This window comes from Nyctereutes procyonoides, unplaced genomic scaffold (assembly GCF_905146905.1).
Source record: "Nyctereutes procyonoides isolate TBG_1078 unplaced genomic scaffold, NYPRO_anot_genome, whole genome shotgun sequence".
NCBI lineage: Eukaryota > Metazoa > Chordata > Mammalia > Carnivora > Canidae > Nyctereutes > Nyctereutes procyonoides.
In genome coordinates, this window is record NW_026575126.1 from 20,109,795 (window position 1) to 20,133,409 (window position 23,615).

The 23,615-nt window shown below is 45.3% G+C and overlaps 1 pseudogene; it reads left to right on the forward strand.

The window, feature by feature from the left end:
- Window positions 1-4,901: 4,901 nt before the first annotated feature.
- LOC129519789 (peptidyl-prolyl cis-trans isomerase G-like) overlaps window positions 4,902-23,615 on the forward strand; it is a 44,310-nt pseudogene continuing 25,596 nt past the window's right edge.

Sequence of the window (23,615 nt, forward strand, 5' to 3'; positions counted from 1 at the left end):
GAACTGATTTCATTTTCTTCAGATATATACTCAGAAGGAAGATTGCTGGGTCATATAGTAGTTCATAGTAGTTTGAATTACTATGATCTACTATAGTAGATCATGTAGTAATTTATGAGGAACTTCTATACTGTTTGCCATGATCATTGTACCAATTTATATTCCTACCAACAGTACACAATGGTTTCCTTTTCTCCACAACCTTGCCAACACTTTTATCTGTCATCTTTCTGATAAAAGCCATCATAATGGGTATGAGGCATCTCTTGGTGTGGTTTTAATTTACATTTCCCAGATGATTAGTGATATTGAGCATCTTTTCATGTACCTTTTGGCCATTTTTGTATCCTCTGGAAAAATGTCATGTCTTTGCCCATTTTTAAATTGTATTATTTGTGATTTTTTTTTTTTTGCTATTGCTAGTCTGTATACTAACCCATTATGGTTTGAACATATCTTTTCCCATTACTATAGGTTGTCTTTTCATCTCAGTTGTTTCCTTTGTTGTGCAGAAGCTTTTTAGTTTGATGAAGTCCTACTTGTTTATTTTTTGCTTTTGATGCCTATGCTTTTGGAGTTAAATAAAAAACAAAATCATTGTCAAGACCAACATCGAGAAACTTTTCTCCTATTAGTCTAGGAGTTCCATGGTTTCAGGGTTATGTTCAAGTCTCTAATCCATTTTGAGTTGACTTTTGTATATAGCATAAGATGAGGGCCAGTTTCATGCCCTCACATGTGGCTGTCCAGTTTTCCCAACACCATTTACTGAAGAGACTGTTCTTTCCCTCATTATGTGTTCCTGGTGCCCTTGTCAAAGATTAGTTGACTGTGTAGGCATGGGTTTATGCTTGTGCTCTTTATTCTGCTCCATTGATTTATGTGTCTATTTTTTTTTTTAAAGATTTGAGAGAGCAAGCATGAGTGTGGGGAGGGACAAAGAGAGAAGGAGAAGCAGGCTCCCCCCTGAGCAGGGAGCCCCATGAGGGGCTCAATCCCAGGACTCCAGCATCAAGACCTGAGCTGAAGGCAGACGCTTAATTGACTGAGCCACATGGTGCCCCCGATGTGTCTATTTTTATGCCAGTACCATACTGCTCTAATAATTATGCTTGTAATAATTGTTTTTTAAATTTTTTAAATTTTATTTAAATTCAATTAATTAACATATAGCATATACTGGTTTCAGAGGTAGAGGTCAATAATTCATCACTCTTATATAATACCCAGTGCTCGTTACATCATGTGCCGTCCTTAATGTCCATCACCCAGTTACCCCGTCCTCCTTCCCCTCCCTCCCCTCCAGTGACCCTCAGTTTGTTTCCTATGATTAAAAGTCTCTCAAAGGTTTGTCTGCCTCTCTGATTTTGTCTTGTTTTATTTTTTCCCTCTTTCCCCCTATATCTTTGTAATATAGTTTGAAATCAGGAAGTGTGATTTCCAGCTTTGTTCTTTCTTAGAATTGCTTTGGCTATTCAGGGTGTTTTGTGGATATGAATAGGAAATTTAGCATTATTTCTTCTATATCTGTGAAAAACACCATTGGAATTTGATAAAGATTGCACTGAATCCATAGATCACTTAGGGGAATATGGACATTTAATAATATCAATTCTTGTAATTCATGAGCATTGGATATCTTTCTATTTGCTTTATCTCTTTCATCAAATGTCATAACTTTCAGTGTATAGGTCTTTCACCTCCTTGGTCAAACTTATTTCTATTTTATTATTTTGATACCACTGTAAACGGCATCGTTTTCTTCATTTCCTTGATTTTTTCATACTCCTGGAAGTCTTACATTGCCGTCTTCACAAGAAACAGTTACCTTCTCTAGTCTTAATTGAATGGTTTTGGTAAACAAATACCTTCTCTTAGTTCTGCTAAGGATTTTGAGGCTTTCTCAGACCTTTTCTATGGATACACATGCTCCCCATTTCTTGTTCCCTCTTAGGGGGGATTTCTTAAGATTGTATGCTTCTCTTGCTTTCCCTGGCGGTGGGGCGGGGGGTGGCTTTGCTAAATGCTCACATTAGTGATCTTTCTTCCAAGCTTGCAGGGTCAGGGCCATCTTTCTGCTCATGCTTACTAGCGGTCTACAAAGGCTCATACTGGCTGCTCTTGGAGCCCACAGAGAGAGTCAGCCACAGAGTGGGGTGTGTGGGGGTGAGACAAACAAAGTGTTCAGGTATCCATGGGCCATGTGGAGGGAACCTCAAACGAAACACCCCCAGAAGCTTGTGGGCAGGCTTCCGATGGATTCCACAAAATAGTAAGAGCTATGTCTTTCTGATGCCCTCTGAGAGCCCTGTCTGCTGTTCTCCCAAGGGCTGCCTGCCCCTGAGTTGTGCAGCATACCCCACTATTCTGGGTGGGGTGAGAAAGAAGTTGGCCTTTTTGGCAGCATTCCACACAGCTGGAAAGCCAGGTGCTCATTCACACACACACTCTCAGTTCCCCCTGTGAAAGAAGCCACAGAACTAGGAGGTCTCCCTTGGCATTGATCTGTTTCTGTGCCCTGGAGGGAGGGGTGATATGGGTAAAGTGAAACTGGTTCGCTCATCCTCTTCAGTGTGTCCAACCTGATTGTTTCTTGCTCCAGTGATTTGCTGGCACTTCTCTGCTCGACTCCTGGACTGCCACAAACACATTCTCTTCTGTGGGTGATTGCCCAACTTGCTGTTTGGCAGGGAGAATATAGTAGAAAACGCCTATTCCACCATTTTGCTGATGTCATTCCCATGTATTTTTATTACTCTAAGAAAGAAGGTAATGATGTCCAGTTCAGTGGATCCTGGAAACATAATGTCTCCTCTTAAAAATGGCAATAAATACCAGCACCTTGCATTGTGGTTTACAAAAACCAGTGTGCCTGAAGCTGGTCAGTGTTCCCATGCAAAAATCATTGTTTTGAGCCTACTCTCATGCACGCATGGTCTTTGTGAGCAACATGCCTATGGTCCAATCCATTATTTCATTCATGGTACAGGAATGACTGAGCATGGTCCCAGGACAAAGCTAAGTAAATAACATTTGGCTAGGATCCATTGTTTAAGCCTATGGTGAGTGGAATAATAGCCCTCCCAAAGATGTCCATGCCCTAATCCTCAGAACCAGTGAATAGGATGCCTTTCATGGCAAAGGAGATCTATTTGTTTGTTCAGGTCACCATAATAAAGTACCATGAATTTGGTGGCTTGAACAGAAATTCAGTCTTTCATAGTTCTGAGAGCTAGAAGTGCTAAATCAAAATGCCAACAGGTTGATTTCTTCTTAAGGCTGTGAGAAGAGATCTGTTCCAGGTCTTTCTCCTTGGCTTGTAGGTGACTGTCTCCTCCCTGTGTCTCTCCTTCTGTGGCTGTGTCCAAATTTCCACTTTGATACAGATACCAGTCATATTGATTTAAGGCCCACCCTGATTATCTAATCTTTTTTTCTGACGATCTAATCTTTTAAAAAAGATTTATTTATTTATTCATGAGAGACACACAGAGAGGCAGAGACATAGGCAGAGGGAGAAGCAGCCTCTCTGCAGGGAGCCCAATGCCAGACTCGATCTCCAGACCCAGGGATCATGCCCTGAGCTGAAGGCAGACGCCCAATCACTGAGCTACCCCAGTGTCCCCTGATGATCTAATCTTAATGAATTACATATGCAATGACCCTATTTCCAAGTAAGTTCACATTCTGGGGTTTACGACTTCAAGATATGAACGCGGACACAATTCAACCCGTAACAAAAGACTTTGTGGATATGATTAAAGTTAAGGACTTTGAGATGAGGAGGGTATCCTGAATCATCCAGGCAGGCTCAACCTATTCACATGAATCCTTAAACATGAAAACACTTTCCCTTCTGTGATCAATGAGAGAGAGTCATGATAGGGGCGCCTGGGTGGCTCAGTTGGTTAACTGTCTGACTCTTGATTTCAGCTCAGGTCATGACCTCAGGGTCGTGAGATGGAGCCCTGTGTCCTGGCCCTGAGCTGGGTGTGGAGCTTGCTTAAGATTCTCACTCTCCAAAAAAAAAAAAAAAAAAAAAAAAGATTCTCACTCTCTTGGGCAGCCCCAGTGGCTCAGCGGTTTAGCGCCACCTTCAGCCCAGGACGTGATTCTGGAGACCTGGGATCGAGTCCCACCTTGGGTTCCCTGCATGGAGCCTGCTTCTCCCTCTGCCTGTGTCTCTGCCTCTCTCTCTCTCTCTCTCTCTCTCTCTGTGTGTCTCTCATGAATAAATAAATAAAAAATCTTTTAAAAAAAATTCTCTCTCTCCCCTGCCCATGCTCGCTCTCTAAAATAAATAAATCTTAAAAAAGAAAGAAAGAAAGAAAGAAAGAAGAAAGAAAGAAAGAGTTCTGATAACAGAAGAGATTAGAGAGGCGCAACACTGCTAGGTTTCAAGATCTGTGGAATGTACTACAAGTCATGCTGAAGAATACTGATGGTCTCAGAGGCCAGAAAAGGCGAGGAGGTAGTCTTCCCTAGAACGTCCAGAAAGGAATTTGTCACTGCCAACACCGTGATCTTAGCCCAGAGACCAATTGTCAAACATCTCACCCACAGAGCTGTAAGAACACACTTGTGTTGGTTGGTGGGGATTCGTTACAGCAGCAATAGAAAACTAATACAATTTCCTCCCAACCACAGCCCCTCAATTCACCAGGCCACCTCCCACCTGCCATATATTAATGCTTCTCCCTGGGACTCACTCTCCACAGAGCTTCCCCCGGCCTACCACAGCCACTAGTCAAAGCCGGGTCACACAAAGTGAGGGATTGCTCCCGGAGTATCTGGCCAGCCCAGGACCCCTCCACTGGATGCACACCCCCTAGCTTCTGAATGTGCCTTGACAACCACATTCACACGAGAGCCTCCTACCTGGACTGAGCTGACTGGAGCGGATGGGCACGGGAGCTGGGCTGGGGCAGTCTCTCAAGACCCCAAGACCAGGAGACTGGAGACAAGGTCCGTCCATTAGTGCTGCTGAGGTTCTGAAGGCCACGCTGTTTCACTTAACCCAGTTTGCGGTGCGTTCGTATGACTCTCCAAGGAGCCTGAGTACTTACATTTGCTAATTCAGAAAATGTGTGTGAAGAGGCGAGGGGAGCGAGGTGTGGAAAGGGCTAGAGCAGGGTGCGGCTCAGGGCCCTGGTGTGGAGAGGGCTGCCTCTTCTGACAAAAATGAGTGTGACAGGGCATCTTGGTGGCTCAGTCACTTGAGCTTCTGACTCTTGATTTCAGCTCAGTCATGATCTCAGGTTATGAGGTCGAGCCCTGCATCAGCCAAGCTGGGCGTGGCATCTGCTTGAGATTCTCTCTCTCCCTCTGCCCCTCGCCACCACTATACGTGCATGTGAGCGTGCACACTCTCTCCCTAAAATAAAATGAGTCTCACAGGAGTTTCTGAGTTCACTGTTACAATGAAATGTGAAATGACTTCACGTTTTCTACAAAACCAGTAGCCAATTTCTGGAAGCTTCATTTTCTTCTAGAAGAGCCAAACCACACATCTCTTATTGTAGGTAGTTTTTGTGCCACAGACATGTTATCTCTTTACACAAATGACTGCAAAAACGTGCAACTGCCTCTCTGTGCTTTTGTTTTGTATTGTTTTGTTTTAACGTGTTTGATTTTTGAAAGCTGTTAAGACCTAGACTGGAAGCTCTCAGATGATCAGATCCCCTTGGTGTCAGGATGCAAACACGCTACTTACACAAGGCTCTGGTCTTTTCTTTGTATCTCTTCCATCAGGAACGGCTGCAGATAAAAGCAAACATCTTAGAAGAGCAAGTGTGACATCTGGTTCGCTATCAGGAATAAATCTCTACCTGCCAAGCAAGACTGTAAGGCAATCTGGAACCAGTTACTACATAAACTTGTTTTATTTCAAAACCATATCACCTGACTTACCTTTCTATTTATTGCCTGCCTTGAATTCATTCTTCACCAGTGAGATGCTTCTAATGAAACACAGTTGACCTGACTTCTGAGGTGAATGGCAGGAAGGAGTTTGTAAAAGGGACTTAAAGGGGGAAGAGCCCTCGTTTCCTCCAGCTCGAGAGGCTGAAAAGTCACCACAGAAACTGAGCGCCAGCCCTGAAGGGAAGGGAGGGAGGGAGGAGGAGGGGAGTCAGCGGTGCTCTGATGCCAAGGCCCCTTCCTAGGAGCTAGTTTCCCATGGGGGCAAATACATAGAGAACTTCTGCTCTGACGTGTGAGGTGGGGTGGCCTCCGTGTGGTGGGGGCTCCCGGTGGGCCTGTCCCTGCAGGACTTGCTCGCCCCTGTCACCCAGAAAGCCCTCAGATGGCACCCAGGACCCAGGGATGCCCAACGGCAGGAGAATCCCCGTCGGAAGTGCAGGCACAAAACACAAGCCCGTGACCTTGGTGCCATGGCCACGCTGTCGTACCTCAGAGGGCCCCTCCCAGAGCCCAGCCAAGGCTGGTGGACGACCACGCGGGGCTCGAAGGGCTGACTGACCACCGGTGAGCTGAGGACGGGGGTCTCAGGCCCAGTTCGTCCCACTCAAGTGCTGGGCTCCCCGCTCATGGCTAAGGGCCCCGGGAAGGGCTCCCAGGGGCGGCCTGGCCTGCAAAGCACACGCCCTGCCCCCCAGGGCAGCAAGAGCAGGTCGCAGGGGCCACAGCCTCCGAGTTTTTGCTCCTCAACATGATTGTGTGTGTGTGAGGTTCCAACCTATTCAAAACCCCTTGCTAAAAAACTCAGAAAGGGAAAACCAAAACCAAAACCCAACCCCACCATGTCTGTCCAGTCCCCCCGCAGAGCGCACCTTCTGGGGGCTGGTCACTGTCCAGGGCTTGGGTCCCCACCGGGGCCAGGACTCCCGCTGAGGGCCGCGGGCGGGCACAGTTCCTGCTTGAACAAGACCAGCCTGCCCGTGGAAGCTTTCTTCACTCACATGCACGCAGTCTATGCAGACTCAGCCTCTGTTCCTGTTCAAGTGTGGGCACCGAGGGATTAAAAAAAAAAAATACCACATGGTTGCACAACAAGGTGACCATACTTAACGCCACTGATTGTGCAGTTCCAAACGGTTCAGATGGCGAATTTTATGTATACGTTACCACAATAAAACAAAACAAAACAAAACAAAAAAAACAAAAACCCATGCTGTCTTATATATATATAAAGGTTGGTCCTGAGGTTGACAGTCGCGTCTGCCCTGAAGGGAGCATGAGGCTCAAATGAGACGCAGAGCACACGAAGCGCTCACTCAAGAGCCTGGCGCTGGAGTCAGCGTTCCAGAAATAGCAGCTATTATTAACTGCATAAACCTGGGCTGCTCCCAATGTCACTGTCATTTCTCGGTAGAAGCTACCTTTAAAGACAAGAGCTTAAATAAATAAATAAATAAATAGACAAGAGCCAACTTGTACTTGGTATTCCCGGCCCTTAGGATGCGACTATCAACCTCATTTCACAGAAGAGGCAGCAGAAGCTCAGAGAGGTTCAGTGGCTTGGCCTAGGTCACACAGTGAAGTGACTGAGGACATCGGGATTTGAACCCAGGTACACTTTACCCTGGAAGCCCTAGCAGAGAGAGGCTGCAAGCCTCTGGCAGCAGAAATCAACGTGGGGCTGGGGGGCAGGAGTGCTGAGGAGGCTGGGCAGGAGCTCAGGACCAGGGCGACCCCCGGTGTCTCCCCATCCAGAGGCAGGGCCATTTCACAGAGCTCGTCCTTGTAGCCCTGTTCCAGCTGCTGCAGCAAAATACCACAGACTGGTTGGCTTCCACGCAGCAGAAGTTTACTGCTCACGCTTTTGAAGCCTGAAAGGCTGAGTCAGGGTGCCCAAAGGGTCCCAGAGGGCCCTCTTCCCGGTCGCAGACTCCTTGTTGTAACCTTGCATGGTGGAAAGGGCTGGGGTTCTGCGAGGTAGAACTCAGAGGCTGATATTTCCTACAGAGCACTGACCTTTCACAAGGTATGGATCCCATTCTAGAGGGTTCCCCCCTCCTGGCTTAATCACCTCCCAAAGGCCCCACTTCCTAATACCGTCAGCTTGAGGGGTAAGATTTCAATATATGAATTTAGGGGTGGGGGACATGCACATTCAGAGCACGGCAATCATTAGTCCTGATTCCTAAAGGATGAGGGATGGACAAAATGGAAGGACATGTTGGTCACACAGAGAAGGTTAACACAAGGGCTGGGGAGCCGTCGATGGCCAGAACTGTGTGACACAGTGAAGGACAACATCACACAACATGGGTGGACACCTGGGGGGCTGGCGACTCTGGCAGGGCCTGGGAACCTTCGTGGGGCTTGCAGGCCTCAGCAACCTCAGCAGCAGACGCTCCACCTGGAACTGGACCGGAGGGAAATGTCAGGTTCCACCTAAGGCTGACGGGGCTTAAGTTGAAGACTTGAAATCACAGGAAAGTGGGCTTCCAAGGGCCACCAGAGGTTCTACCAAGCAGGGGGTGGAGACTAAGAAACATAAATGGGTGCAGATTAACTGAATTGGAGGTTCAGGGGATGTGACACTCCAGCACGGTGGCCCTGGGACACACTGCATTAAGAAACACTGCGTTGCCACTAATGCCATGCTCTGTATTAGATGTTGGGGATACAGCAGTGAACAGGGCAAGACAAGGCACTCATCCTCAGGGACCTTACATTCTAGGTAATGTTTGTTATCTGACTAGACAATATACAAGTAAATAAGTACGTAAGACAATTTCAGAGGGTGACAAGTATATCGGGAGAAGAGGGGAGGAACATAGGGTGTGATGGCAGTTGACAGCCTAGATAGAGTGGTCAAGGAAGGCTTCTCTGAGGACACATCATTTGAGCTGACACCTGAATGGGGAAGATAGGGGTGGGCATGAGTGGGAGTGCAGGAGGCAGAGGGAACAGGAGTGCAAAGGTGCTGAGGCAGGTGTGAGCTCGGTTTCCTGAAGCTTTGAACACATCCGTTCAAGGAAAGGAGGAATGTCGGTGCATTGGTGTGGAAGGCTGGGGAAAGGAGAGATGTGACTGCGGCTATGCCAGATCATATGGGACACCGCGGCTTGGGACTATAAATACACACTCAACTGGGGACATGCGGGGGGAGGGGGGCAGCCTCAACACTGCAGTGTTCAAGAGAAGAAGAGGCTTCTGGATCAGCTGGACAGGGGTCAGGGAAAACCAGCCTGGCTAGAGGGTCAACTGCGTCGAGGCTACGTCCAGTCCATGGGGCCGTGTCCTAAGGGACCTGGAAACTTCAAGCTTTGTACAAGAGAGGGTGGTCATATAAAGTGCTTCGATGCGGAGCAGAATTTGGCTGTGGAAGCGTCCACCCAGCGGAGGAGGGCTTGGGGTTGGGGCAACACAGGAAAGGATGGCAGGCTGAAGGGGGGCTGTAGAGGAGGGAGGGTTTGTGGGGAGGATGGTGATGGAAGGCCTGGGAGGAGCCCGGGCCGTAAGGCTGGTTGGGGTGCCACCTGCCGGTAGCCTGAGGCTACTGCTGGCCTCCTGGTCCAGGTCAGGTGGGCCTCAAACGGAGGCCAGGATTTTGTGACAGCATTTATGATGGGCTTCTAATTATCTTGAGTTTTGACTGAGGCTTGGGTACGCTAGATGCTGAATTCCAAAGGAGCCATCGTGCAGAAGCCCCAAAGTGCTCTCACGAACAGGGTAAATGGCTCTTAAATCCCGTAACCCCTAGGACAAAACAAAGAGAATTTGCAAAGCGAACGTTGGGAGTGAGCTGCTGTCAAATCCCGACCCTCCAGGGTTGGTGACGAGGGGTCTTTGGCTGCTCCTTGCGTCGAGCCTCCAGGGGCACCCCAAGGGGGTACTCGGAGGGCTTGGTGGTGTTTCCTGAGGAGGGAGACGCTGGGCGGCATCTGCCTTTTGCCTGGAGGAGCTCACAGGCTCTTGGCGGTGGGCGGCTGCAGCAGGGGCAGAGACGGGCCTGCTGCTTCAGGCAGGAGTGATGAGAGCAAAGCCGGCGTGTGCGTGTGTGTGTCTCCAGATGCCCAGAGAAGGAGAACGTGAAGAGTTCCGTTGTGGCGTTGGTTGCTGTGGTTGCTGCTTTTCAAGGCAACAACAGGCATTGATGGAACAGCTGGGTATGATGAGCAAACATCACAAAGTATGAAATACTGTATTTCCCAATTTAAATATCTCGATTTTTTTTCCTGATTATAAAACTAACACATCCTATCAAAACTCCAACAGTTCAGAAATACACACTAGCGGAGAATGAGTTTCCCTTTCTATTTCCCACGCTGATCTTTAGGACCTTTTCCAGCGTTACAGCTTCTCGGGGTTTCTGGGGGCAGGTTCTGTTTTGTGACCAGCAGGTGGCAGTGCACCACTGCTTTAGGGGGGGGACCCAGAAAAGAAGAGGATTTGAGCCACAAGTCCCATGGAGCAGAGAGCTTTGCCAAAATGCTTTTAATCTGAAACGATCTTTAAGTTTTCTAAAATGACAGGAAAAATTCCTAGTGATTATTCGTTACATGATTAGAGGTGCTCAGTTTTATCCACGGTGCCCTAGATTATTGCCTGAACTTTTGAGAGCTCTGAGCGTTTGAGAGCAAAGGGGGGAACGTTTATAAAACAAAAGGAATTTATTGGCTCATGTAACTGAAAAGTCCAGAGGTTTGTTCTGAGGAGAGGGATATGTGCTTCAGGTCTGGTTTGATCTGGTTTCACCCCATCCTCAGGGACTTGGGTCTGTTTCTCTGATTTTTTTGGCTATTCTTGGCCAGCTTTGTCCTAGGGCTGCCTTCCCTCATGTTAAAAGACAGCAGTAGTGGCTCCAGGCCTCATAGCTACGCATTTCACCTTCTGGAGCCCCCTGAAATTCTTGCCTTGGGTCTCAGTGGCCTGAGTTGAATCACTTGCTCATTCTTAAAGCAAACACTGACCAGGGTACAGAGTTGCGTCATTCACTCTCACCTAAGCTTCATAAATGTGCCGTGTTGATTAAGAGCAGTTAATAGGGTAACCGGGGCCAGGTGGTGGTGTCAGTGGATGTTTGCTGGCCAGATGTGGAGAGCCAGTGTGACTCTGGTGCCCTTGGTCTCTGGAAAGTCCTACTGCTCCCAAGGAACCAGGAAGAGGCAGAGGACTAAGCCTCCGGGTAGCCAACTGGACAACCTCCTCCAGGCCTGGCCACCCCAATTAGCTTTCCTCCCAGCCAGCCCCTGAATGGCTTCCCCAGATTCCACATCTGATCGCACAGTTCCTCTGCTGAAAACCTTGCTGGTGGCTCCCATTCTCTCAGATCCTTAACATGGCCTGCAAAGCCCCATACTCTCGGGTCTCCAGTCTCTCCAGCCTCATCTGCCTCTGTTCTCTGGCACTTTAGCCTCTGCTTATTCATTCTCTTCACTCTAATAGGCTCTTGAATTTACTCCTGAATTTACTCCTCTTCTTCCAAAGTTAGCTTAGGGATCACCAATTCCTCCAAAGCATCTTGTGCTGATGCCCACCCCGCCCCCCAGGCTGGGGTGGTGCTCTTGCCCTTGGCTCCCACAGCACTCTGTGAATACCCACAACATGGCTCTCTCTACATCATGCTGCAATAATCTGTTTGCCGTGTGCCTCCCTCTACTATTCTGTGAGATTCTGGATGGCATAGGACTGTGGTAGGTGTTCACATGTGTTTACGGAACTGCTGAGATTGATATTAATCCTCCCTTCAGATGCATGGGAGGCTCACTTTCTGCTCTGCCTTTGGTCCTGGGAAGCAGGTAGTGGTCTCTCCTTTGAAGAACAGAACTCCCTTGGTCGACTGTACTTTTCCCCAGGAGTCCCCACCATTCCACTGGTCTGAGTGATCTTCCAGGGTCCCTTCCAGTCTTTTTTTTTTTAATATTTTATTCATTCATTCATTCATTCATTCATGAGAGATACAGAGAGAGAGAGAGAGAGAGAGAGAGAGAGAGAGAGGCAGAGACACAGGCAGAGGGAAAAGCAGGCTCCATGCAGGGAGCCTACTGTGGGACTCGATCCCGGGTCTCCAGGATCACACCCTGGGCTGAAGGCAGGTGCTAAACCGCTGAGCCACCCGGGCTGCCCCTTGGGTCCCTTCCAGTCTTAAAGTGTATGATTCTTCACTGGAGAAGCATGAGAGGAACAGAAGAGAGCTGGTGCCACTGATCCAAGATGGTGGAGGATCCAGCTTCCCTCTGTGGGAGGTCAGCTTGGATCACTAGGGGACAGCCCCAGTTTGGGTGCTTAGTGAATCAGAGCTACCCATGCATGGTCTGGAGTCACCCCCTCTTCTCTCTCCTTGGAAAATATTTTCATTTTTGCAGAAATTTCTAAAGTTTTTTCTTCCCAGCTTCCTGGCTGGCCTGCCGGAGTAGAGAGGTCCCAGTGTTCTTTGAATGAAGGAGGTCAACAGAGTTGGGCTATTTGGAATGATCTTACCATGACTGATAAGGACAGTTCACACTCTTTGAGCACTCATCTTGTAGCTATCATTTTCAGTAGAATACATGGAATAAACCACTCAGGGTTTACAGTATCCTATGAGGTAGGCACCACTATCGTTCTCTTTTACGGACAAGGAGACTGAGGTATAAAAATGTTAAGTATCTCGCTTAAGGTCGTGAAGCTACTCAGTTACAGAGACAGGGTCCAAATGCAGGCAGCCTGGTCCCCCAAACCCTCAGTCACCACCCTATGCTGCCAGTCTTAGCCAGGCTGTGGAGGAAGGAGGAGGCACGGAAGCCAATTTGGAAAAGGGCATCGGAGCCAATGGGACTCTCTCTCCATTCCTGCAATGGCTGCTGGACTCTAAAGACCAAACTTGGCTCAGTTCTACCATCCAGGAGTCTTTAAACCTGGTCCCTTCCAGTCTTAAAGTGTATGATTCTTCACTGGAGAAGAATGGTCTTTAAATACTGATTATTATCAGTAGCATGCCTGCTATTAAAGTATCACATTGCAAGCCTTGGAACATCACAAGCCTTATTTCATTGTGAGGGAGACATAGTAACCCCATTCCACAGAGGAGGGGGCAAGTCTCAGCCCAGCTAAGTGACCACCCGAAGGCCCCAAGCAGGTAGACAGAGAGCTGGGACCCGCCCCTGCCTCACCTGTCTGTGGACCCAGCACCAACATCACAGAATCTCTTTCTTTATGGATGAGGGCCTCTCCATTTTGGGAAGAGTCTCCAGTGAAAATGCCTCTAGGGAGGCTTGTTCTCATTCTCCATCCCCTAATGCCCCTGGATAATACCCACATAAGTCACCTCACTGGTTCACAGCCCCCTGCTTAGAGGGCCAGGCAGGTCCGTGTCTAGGGCAACTTTCCATGTCTGTCCACTCTCTGCCCAGTCTTGCTCCTTTTCCTCCAAATGTCACCTTTTCCTTTTGCCTAGACGTTTTTGAGGCTTAACAGCTTCTGCCTCTGAGGTCACTAACTAACCTTGGCTAGTGGCTAGGGCTTTTCCCTATGCTTCTCAAGGGTGAAACTTGTTGCTTTTATGGTCATCATTCTCACTTCCCTTCAGAGTCCTTGTTGGGCCTGTGGACTTTTAGGGAAAGTAGAGCCTGAAGTGCTGGCCAAGGCCAGGTCCAGGTCCTCTGTCACCCTTTCCAGGTCATCCAGGGACCCCTGAGGGATTGTGTCGGGAGAAAAGTGTGAAGGTTGTATTTTTTATTTTTTCATCAAGCAGATGCTAAGTCCTACTGTTCTGTCACCCAAACAGCCAAGGTAGGCCCACTCCAGAAAAAAAAATTCCCATCTCTGTTTAGCAGAATCCCTGAGAGCCCCAGCAAATCGCTCTTCCAAGTGAATTCAATCACTCTCACTTGCTCCCTTAGAGGAGAACCCTGGGATGTTGCAGGAAGGTCAAGGGAGTCGGACCACTTGGAGTGACATTATCATGACTGATAAGGATAGCTCACATGTTTTGGGAGCTCATTTTATTAGCTAGGATGTATCAATTGCAATATATCATTTTAAATATGATATGTGTGTAAATCCTTCAATAGTTACAACATCCTATGAAGTAGGGATCGCCATCATTCGCATTTAATAGACAAGGAAATTGAGGTGTAGAAAGGTTCAGCATCTTGCCTAAGGCCACGGAGCTAGTGTGAATAAGAGAAGGGAGGATTAAGGTCAATCCCTGCTCTATCCCCAGGCTCCCTAAGCAGGCAGACACACTCATTGGTTTGAGTACCTCGAAGTTCAGGGCATTGGGATGCCTGGGTGGCTCAGTGGTTGAGTGTCTGCCTTCAGCTCAGGGCGTGATCCCAGTCCCTCCCCTGTGGGGAGCCTGCTTCTTCCTCTGCCTATGTCTCTGCCTCTGTGTGTGTGTGTGTCTCTCATGAATAAATAAAATCTTAAAACAAAAAATAAAAGAAGTTCAGGGCATACAAGGAAAATAAGGCCTAGGCCTCAGCCTCTATTAATTCAATGCTAATAGTAGAGGCAGACATGTAAGTTATGGTACAAAGAAACACGTGCTGAGAGAGGGGTAGATGGACACATGTGGGAGCAGATGGGGAATTCAGAGGCAGGATATCATAGACAGGAGGAGTGGCTAGTGCGGGTTCAGAGCCATTGGCCATCCTCTCTAGGGCACTGCACTGTGACTCACGGCCTTGCCAGACCCCCTTTGGGTAGGGAAGGCGGCACATCCCCACCAACAACTGGATTACCCCTGAGCTTCCTAGTCCCTGGCCAAATACTCACTTGGTCCTTTTTGCAGAGTCAGGGGTGGGTGACAGGAAGAATGGTGAATTACCAGGGATGCCTCATGATAGCATGAGTCCTGCTTTCTGGCCCTTTTAAAATGCATGCTGTGGTTTTCTGATGTTTTCCATATGTCACAAAATTTACGAGTCTGATCTCACACAGCAGCCAGAAAGCTCAGAGGCAATTGGTGATGTATGTGGACCGTCTGGCTCCTCTGAGAAAAGATTCAATTGTGTCTCTTAAAGTGATTTAATCCTAAATCTGAGGCTGGAATGAATAGAAAATGCAAATCTGTCTTCCTTATTTAAGGATTTTGCATTTTTGATAGTTTCAAAACAATGAGGCAGAGGAAAAAAGAAACATTTTAACAAATATATCTTGTTGGAAAGTGTAGATGCTATGACAAATTAGAAAGTCAACTAAGTCACACACTTCCTTGTCAACTTTTGCTTCCAGCTGGCAAGCGTTTAAAATAATATTCCAAGGAGGTTTAGCATTCATGATTACATTGTTTGATTATTGCACTTTCTAGATAATGGTTTTTCAAAATTGTATCTTGCAGCTAAAAATTAAATAGCGACTTCTGGGTATGCACGACATTCTTTAATAAAATGAGACCCAATATAATATTCTCGGAGGCTGAGCAGTAATATAGGAGAGATTTACTGTAGTCCAAATGAGTGAGATCATTGATCCTATAGGATTCTTATTATTTTCTCAAGCTAAACTCCAGAGAATGCTGGGAATGGAGCCACAGCTCTATTCACATCTGCCAGGATCCTAGGTGGCCTTTCTTTTCCCACACGGATATCCGAAGAATTCTTGGGGTCGTTTGGCTGTGTGCTGGGAAAATGCCTCAGAAGAGAAAGCTGTGGACAAAGCTGTTTATTTGTGTCCACTGTAAAAATGTGCCTCTGATTATCGGGGCAGTGAAACTATTCTGTTTGATACTATAATGGTGGATACATGTCATCACACATTTGCCCGAATCTACAGGATGTACGACACCAAGGGTGAACTATAACATAAGCTATGAATTTTGAGTGTCAATGATGTGTGATATGGGTTCATCAATGATAACAAGGTACCACCCTGGTTGGAGATGTGGCTAATGGGGGACGCTAGCATGTGTGGGGGCAGGAGACACATCAGAAATGTCCGTACTTTCTAATTTTGCTGTGATCCTCAACTTGGGCTTACAGAAGAAATGCCCATCTAGGCAGTTCAATACACCAGGCAAGTCCTCCTGCCAACACAGGCAGCCATGGCTCTGCCCGCACCCCATTCTCAGACTGCTCCTTCCTGTTCCTGCCCCTAACCCTTGACATTGTTTCTTGATTGTACCTCAGGATCTCGCTGTTCAATCAAGTTTGTGGAGATTTCAAAATGTGCTAGGCATGGCTTACACTTGGGTTCAGGCTTTGATCTGGTTACTCTTCAAGGACATTGGCTCAGACTCAGACCAGGCCTTAAAGCAGAATCCAGCATGAGTAGGCCCCAGGTAAGTCTGAGTACAATATTAGGTTGGATGGGCCTTTCCATCTGGAATATTTATTTAATAACAAAATCATCTACAAATATGCTGCAGAATAGGGAGCTGGCTGGATTCCTAGGGGGTAAACTGCCCTGGGTGGTTGGTGCCTCCTGCATTCATATATCAGAACAAAGAGGACAGGTGTGCCTACGGATGGAATCTATGGAGTGTTGGTAACATGTTATTCCCTGGGTTTGCCTGCTTCTGAGCTAGGTTAAGTGTGGTAAAGACAACCTTAAAATCTCAGTGGCTTAACACAGACAATGAAAGCTATTCTTTATTCATACCAAGTCCAATGTGAGTGACTGTCACTGGCTGGGTAACTTGAAGTCATGAGTTCAGGGTTCCAGCCTCTGACCTTGTGTGTGGCTCTGACGTCCTGGAGTCCTTTGCTCCAGGCATAGAGGTGGCAAAGTAAGGGACCATGGAAGCTCTTGCTGGGCATTTTAGGTGCCAGGCCTCAAAGTGACATACACACTTGGGCTCTGAGTGAACACCAACAGTCTCTGCCACACACACACCATAGGGAAGCCATCTCCATTGGGGATCATTTTAAAACTAAAAAGTCATTTTTCTATTCTTTCTAGGATTTTTCTATCCCATCTACCAGGCTTTTTTTTCTTACTTATCCATAGTCATTAAACCAGAGACCCTGTGGCACAGGTATTCTATATTGCCCATCTCCTACCCTGAGCCACAGGAAAGCCCCACAGGGAGCACATGGGGGAGAGCCTCTTTGCTTGTCAAGAGATGGATCCAACAATACAAGAAATGTAATGACACAAGCAGCAAGAATCCTGTGAAGGTAACTAGTAAGAGAGACAAATCCACCCTATTGTTCTGAGGACCCATAAATAAGCCCAGAATATGTGGCATATCCTGAATTGTAGGTCAGGCTTAAGCTTTAAAAGCATCATCCTCTTCCTGACTGGAGATATATGGTTAGATCCAAAGCACTTGATCGTTTTCTGATCATTATCTGCAAATATTTGTCACTGAGCATCGGTTGTCCAAACTCATCCTACACAAAGTTACAATAATAAGTTCTATTAAAATGCAAAATTTCCCCTTTGTTACTTTAGGTAATCACATCTTCACTCAAAAGGACTTTCCCGGGCAGCCCCCGTGGCTCAGCGGTTTAGCGCCACCTTCAGCCCAGGGCCGGATCCTGGAGACCTGGGATCCTGGAGACCTGGGATCGAGTCCCACGTCTCCCTGCATGGAGCCTGTTTCTCCCTCTGCCTGTGTCTCTGCCTCTCTCTCTCTCTCTCTCTCTCTCTCTCTCTCTCTGTATCTCTCTTGAATAAATAAATAAATAAAATCTTAAAAAAAAGGACTTTCCCATTAGAGGACCTCAAAGTAGAGACTACGGTGTGTGAGTTTTCACGTGTGCATTCTGGTATCTGCCAAAATCTACACCCTGAACAGTAGTGTGAAGTATGCTCTGATGATAGAGCCTTTATTTGCATACTTGGGGCTTCAAGATGGTACTCCCTGCAACTTTACCCCACTTCCCCGAGAACCCAGAAATAAGGCTACTCTTTGAGAGTCAAACAATATGATCAACATCAGAGAGAAGCAGGAGGTGCTTGCAGGAGGGTCCCCCTCAGCAATGCAGGTGAAGTGTAACATACACAAAAGAATGAATACTACATCCATTAGAAGAGCAGCTAGTCAGCCCTGGAAGCTGAGAAAAAGGAGAGAATCAGGGCATATGCTGATGGCAGAAGCAAAGGGGGTTGAATGCTAATGCAGAGGGATTGGGACTGAATGCCAAAGTGATGAAGTAAGTATCTTTGTTGTCAGTGCCTTTCTATTTTTTCCCTTTTTACCTGATTCAATCATTTTAAGGACCCTTTTACCCTCACTTCCTCCAGACAGCCAATATTATACTCATCTCTTCCAAAAACCAGTATTTTCAGAGGCAGTAGGAAGCCATGGGAAGGAATCTTACCCTATAGAAGTCATGGTTCTAGAACATACTCGATTATTGATTCTTAACATTATACATATCATTTATAATATATAAGATGAGGTATTTTTTTTTCCTTTACCAAGGAAAAGAGGAAGCCCCCTTTGTTTAACTTCTCAAAAATGCACCGTGAGGCTGCTCTGGCAATTACTTTCTTGAACACAGCAAAGTGCTGTTTGGGAAAGATTCATCCAGATTAAAGAGGTCTGGCTCAATAAACTGCGTTGCTGGGTCCCACTTACAAAGGCATCTGTGATGTGAAGATGAACGCAGAAGTTGAGGCCAGTTGAGTTCTAGTCTTCAAGCCCCAATTAGCTCTAGATCCATTTGCCAGATTCATGTGATTTCATATTCAAGTCATTTAGCCCTTCTTGTTCTGATTCCATTACCCTCCCTCTACCCCTAAGCAGTTCTGATCATGACTTAGAGTCTACCTTCAGAAAAAGAACATATTAGTCATGGAGGTTTTTGAGCTTTTTGGTGCTGATAATGGTCACTTTGCATTGCTGATTAATGCCCTGGCAAGGTGCCCTTATTCTTCAGCCTCACTACTTGGCTAATGATTCTCTACCCCAAAAAATGGATCTATTCTTGGTGGGTTGTTAAAGTTCTGAGCCTGCAAGGCTGAAGTCCAGAGCAGCCCGTGGACAATCCACAAAGGTAGTGATGGGCACAATCCACAAAGGCTTTCTGGCAGGTGGAGTGCTGACCTTGTTTCTCAAGAAATTTTTGACTTGTTGGGTGGGTGAAAGAGAGCCCTTGATTTGGTCAAATGATGAGCATTTTCCATGCCAGATGGCAAGCTCTCAGTCCTCATCCGTGAACAGCTCCACAGTGCTCCTCTTTTGTGGGTTGAGAATGAATTTTGCAAGTAATACCCACAATTCCTGTTACTGGCAATTTTGAAGGCAACAAACTTCTCAGTTATTATTTGCAATTTGCAAACAAGAAGTCACAGTATACTCGACATAAAGTATAAGAGATGAACAGATGTAAGCTGTGTCCTCAAGATCTGAAAAGAAAGATGGGGCCAGTAGGTTGACAACCAATACTTTGCCTTTTGTGATATAAAGCCCCTTCCCTAGCTCCTTAGGGTGTCTGTTTGTTTCTTGGCAAGCTCACGTGTATGTAGACATGCATACATGAGCACACTTTTACGAAATAAAGCTTTGATGAGCGCTTGAGTCTGTTGACTTTGTTTTCTTTGATGACTATTCTAGATATGATAAGTTAGCTTTCTCTAACTGAAGGAGGCTAGTTTAGAACATGGATTTTATTTTACATTTATTTATTTATTTACTTGGGAGAGAGAGGGAGGGAGGAGCAGAGAGAGAGGGAGAAGAGAATTCTAAACAGGCTCCACACTCAGTGTGGAGCACAATGAAGGGCTCTATCTTATGACACTGAGATCATGACCTCAGCCAAAATCAAGAGTTGGATGCTTAACTGACTGAGCCACCTAGGCACTCCTAGAACATGGATTTTAAATAAAAATTGTAAACATCAAGAGCCACTGCCTACATGGAACTTGGGAAATGAGGAAGCTTCCCTGACAGTTTTGTATGATAGGAAAGCAGAGGTCTGATCATCTGTCATGGGCAAACTAAGTTAATTCTGATAGAATTGCTTCTAACTCCCTGAAACATGCTCACATGGCACTCAGTCCTTTCTTTTATAATTTTTTGCCATACTTGCAATTAATCAATTATGGAATTATTGGGATGATGTCTACATTTTTGCAACATCTCAAGTTCCAAGAAGGCAGGGACTGTGTCTGGCTTTTTTCCCCTCTGAAAACTCAACCCCTACTACAGTGTTTTGCACATGGACGATATTTAGTAAATATTAGATGAATACATAATATACACTATCCAACAGACTATGTCTTTCATCTTTGAACCATGAATTCCTGGCAGAGTGTGTAGCATAGCAAGACTCAGGCATCATTTGTGGAAGGAGAAAAAGAAGGAAGGAAGGAAGGAAGGAAGGAAGGAAGGAAGGAAGGAAGGAAGGAAGGAAAGGGTCATCTCCATCCCATGAACTCAGTACAATTGGATTTGAGGTTTCCTGATTAATATCATCAAAGGGAAAAATCCCCTTCTGTTAGCAAAAGATATGAAAAATAAACAGAATGCCATCTAATTTAATTTGAGCTGCAAAGAAAGTGACTAACGAGGCATTTCTGTATTTGGGTAGGAGGAAGACACTCTAAGTGCTACCTGGAAATGGCTTTAGTTACTTTGGTGACTGTTATAGTCTTGTGAGAATAATCTCTTCTTAATAAGGACAATTACTTAGATTTATTACTCCTCTGTGGTCTTGTTAAAGATCTAAGAAGAATCCTATTTAAATGGAAAGAACAATAGGAGCTTTTTAAAAGGGAGCAAGTTTTAATTAAAGCCCAAGTATCAGATTGGTGTCTCTGTGGCTGGGTAGAAAAACTGGGTTAAAAAAGAAGAAGAAGAAGAATAAATAAACAATGGCATCTACTTTATCTACTTTTGAAGAAAAAAGTTAATTTTGAACGAAATGTCTCAAAAGGGTATGTGTATTCAGATTACAGAAAACATCCCTTTCTTGAGGGTGGCCTCTTAAAACCATGTCCTCTTCCTTCACTTAATGGAATATCCTTTAGAGTTGAGATAATGAGCTCGATTACATGCTGGGTGCCCAATCCAAGAAGCAGAGCTGGGCTGACTGATGGGAATCACCACAATAATACACAGTGGTATTTAAAAAGCATTTTAGAATGTTCCTGGGGAGGAACAGGGACCCAGAGTGCTCCCAAAGAAATGCATTGTCACAGACAGTCCCATGGCACAAGTAGAGAAGTTTAGGGCTCTTCCTGCTTGAGTAAGAATAGCAAGAGTTGTTCGGAAACCCCAAAAACTCTGGCCCTGAGGAAATGTCATTAAAAAGAACAAATATTCTGTTAGTTAACAAAAACTAACAGAATGAAACAACAAAAATCTGATAACCCATCAGTGGGTAGTCTAATAAGCCAATGAGTGTACACTGAGCAGAGACACAGTTTCTCGGCTGTCTGATGTGGCTAATGTTTCCACGTTGGAGTAGCACATATAAATGCAGCTGTCTGCTATGTGGAGCATTATTCTGCTCTAAATAAATAACCAACAGCAGTCATTTAGATGCATTTTGGGTGACGAGGGCACATGGGAACTCATGTCGTCTAACCTAAGCCAGAAGTATTTCCACATTAAATTATATTATTGAAAACAATGAAGGAGTAAGCATGGGGTAGGGTGGGGGTAGGGAGGTTCTTTCTTGGCTTATGGGGTATGTTCTGATTTTATGTCACCCTAGTGGTCAACAAATGTCATACCAAGAACAGATGAACACTAAATGAATCTCTTCTTGTGATGATTATAACAAGACTGTAAAATGGAAAACAGTAAATATAACTCATCCTTATTAAGACTCTCTGGTATTTGTTTCCAGCTAGAGCTCCTAACAAGAGAGTAAACAATACTTGGTCTCTTGTGATTGCTAATTAAAATGCAATAAATTATGGAATCAATTTAAATTCTGGATCAGCTCTACAGTGGGTTCAACAAACCTTCTAAATTTTATTTTTCCCTTGGGGTCTCTTTTCCAGAACCTTGAGGTAGGGTTGTGTATGTGTGTATGGTCTCTCTTTTGTTTGATTTTTAATTGCTCTGGTGGCTCTTTCAGGGAAAGATGGCCAATAACAGGACAAATTCCAGGATCCTGGCATGTTTTCCCTGCTTCTGAGTTACCGCCTTGCTTACTGTGTGGATCATGATAAGAACTGGGCTACTGCCCAAAGTTGTTTAGTAGCAATGGCCTTGGCAAGGTATCTGGAATAATCAAACAGTCCTGGTTCCCCACAGTCTTGTGTAGGCCAAGAACAATGGGGTCTAGGTAATGACCTTATCCACCTAATGCACGAAGGCAAATGTTTGTCAGCAAAACCCAGCAGGAGAGGCTATTGTCTCTGGAGAGAGGAATATATAGATATAGGTATAGATATGTAGATACAGTTATATAGATACAGTATCATAGGTGAGATGTATTTCCACATTAAATTATATTATTGGAAAGAATAAAGGGGTAAGAATACACAGATACAGTTGTATCTACACATCCATACCTATTTCTATATATTCGTCTCTGTATGTATTATATTGTTACATAGATATATAGGTTATATAGTGTATAACTATATCTCTCTATTATAGATAGTAGTTAATAATTTTGAATTATTAGGAATAATAACTAATAATGTATAACACACATTATCTATGTATCTATCTACACTTGTATCTCCATATGTAGATATAGATACACAGTTTCATTCTGAGATGATTTTATATTTAGTAGACTCTGCAAAACAGCAAAATACTCTAAGAAAGATTCAATCCCTCCAGAAAAAGCAAAGTTACTTTGGCAAGATATGGCAGTAGCTCTTTTGAGCTGTCAGAAGACAGGAACAACTTTGCTGTGACTTCTAATTCTAATCCCAGACCCTGGGCAGGGTGGCCCAAAGGGGGACCCTTGGGAGTCTTTGTTGACCGCTCCTGATTTGCATCAGCGTGGTGGGGGAGCAGGTAAAATGTGAAGAGGAGCTTGTGTATCTCTTCCAGTCAGAATACAATTCAACTAGGGTTGCCCTCAGAGCTGAGCCCAAGACACAGCAGGTCCTTACCCAGTGCCTGCTCTTTCCCTGTGGAGATATGCCTAGTTCTTCTCTGCCTCCTTCCAACAAACAGCAGCAGTTCAATCTTGTGCTTCCTGAGAAGTAAGTTGGACATAGTGAGCATCATGCCACCTGCTGACTGTTTCTCAACTGTAACGCCAGAGAATTAACTTCTATCCTATTTGAATGTGTGAAGCGCCCACTGCCCCACCCCTCAGCAGTATTTCACAAACTCTTGTTGGTCATATGCAAGGCAAAGGACATTTTCACCTTATAGACAGACCATATGATCTCTTTGAAAGTCAACATGATATAGGGGAATAAACATGGACTTTAAAGTAAGACAAAGTTAGGTCCAAACCTAACTGCAAAGTTAGGTCTAAACTGTTAACTGCATATTCATCAGCAAATTCCTCTACCTACATAAATAAAATAGGGTTAGTAACACCTACCTAGGAGGCACCTGGCTAGCTTAGTTGGTAGAACATGCAACTCTTAATCTCAGGGTCATGAGTTCAAGCCCCATGTTGAGCATGAAGCCTACGTAAAATTAAAAAATAGAAAAATAAAATAAAAAAATAAATAATGCCTACCCAAGCAAGGCTATTACAGAGGTTTAGCAAGTTTTTGTATATAAAATGCCTGCAATAGCTACTAGACACTCAATATGCAGTAATTAAAACAATTGAAAATTTGATTTTGCCTATTCTGTTAGCTTTATTTTTTAAAGATTTTTTTAAGATTTATTTTTTTATTTG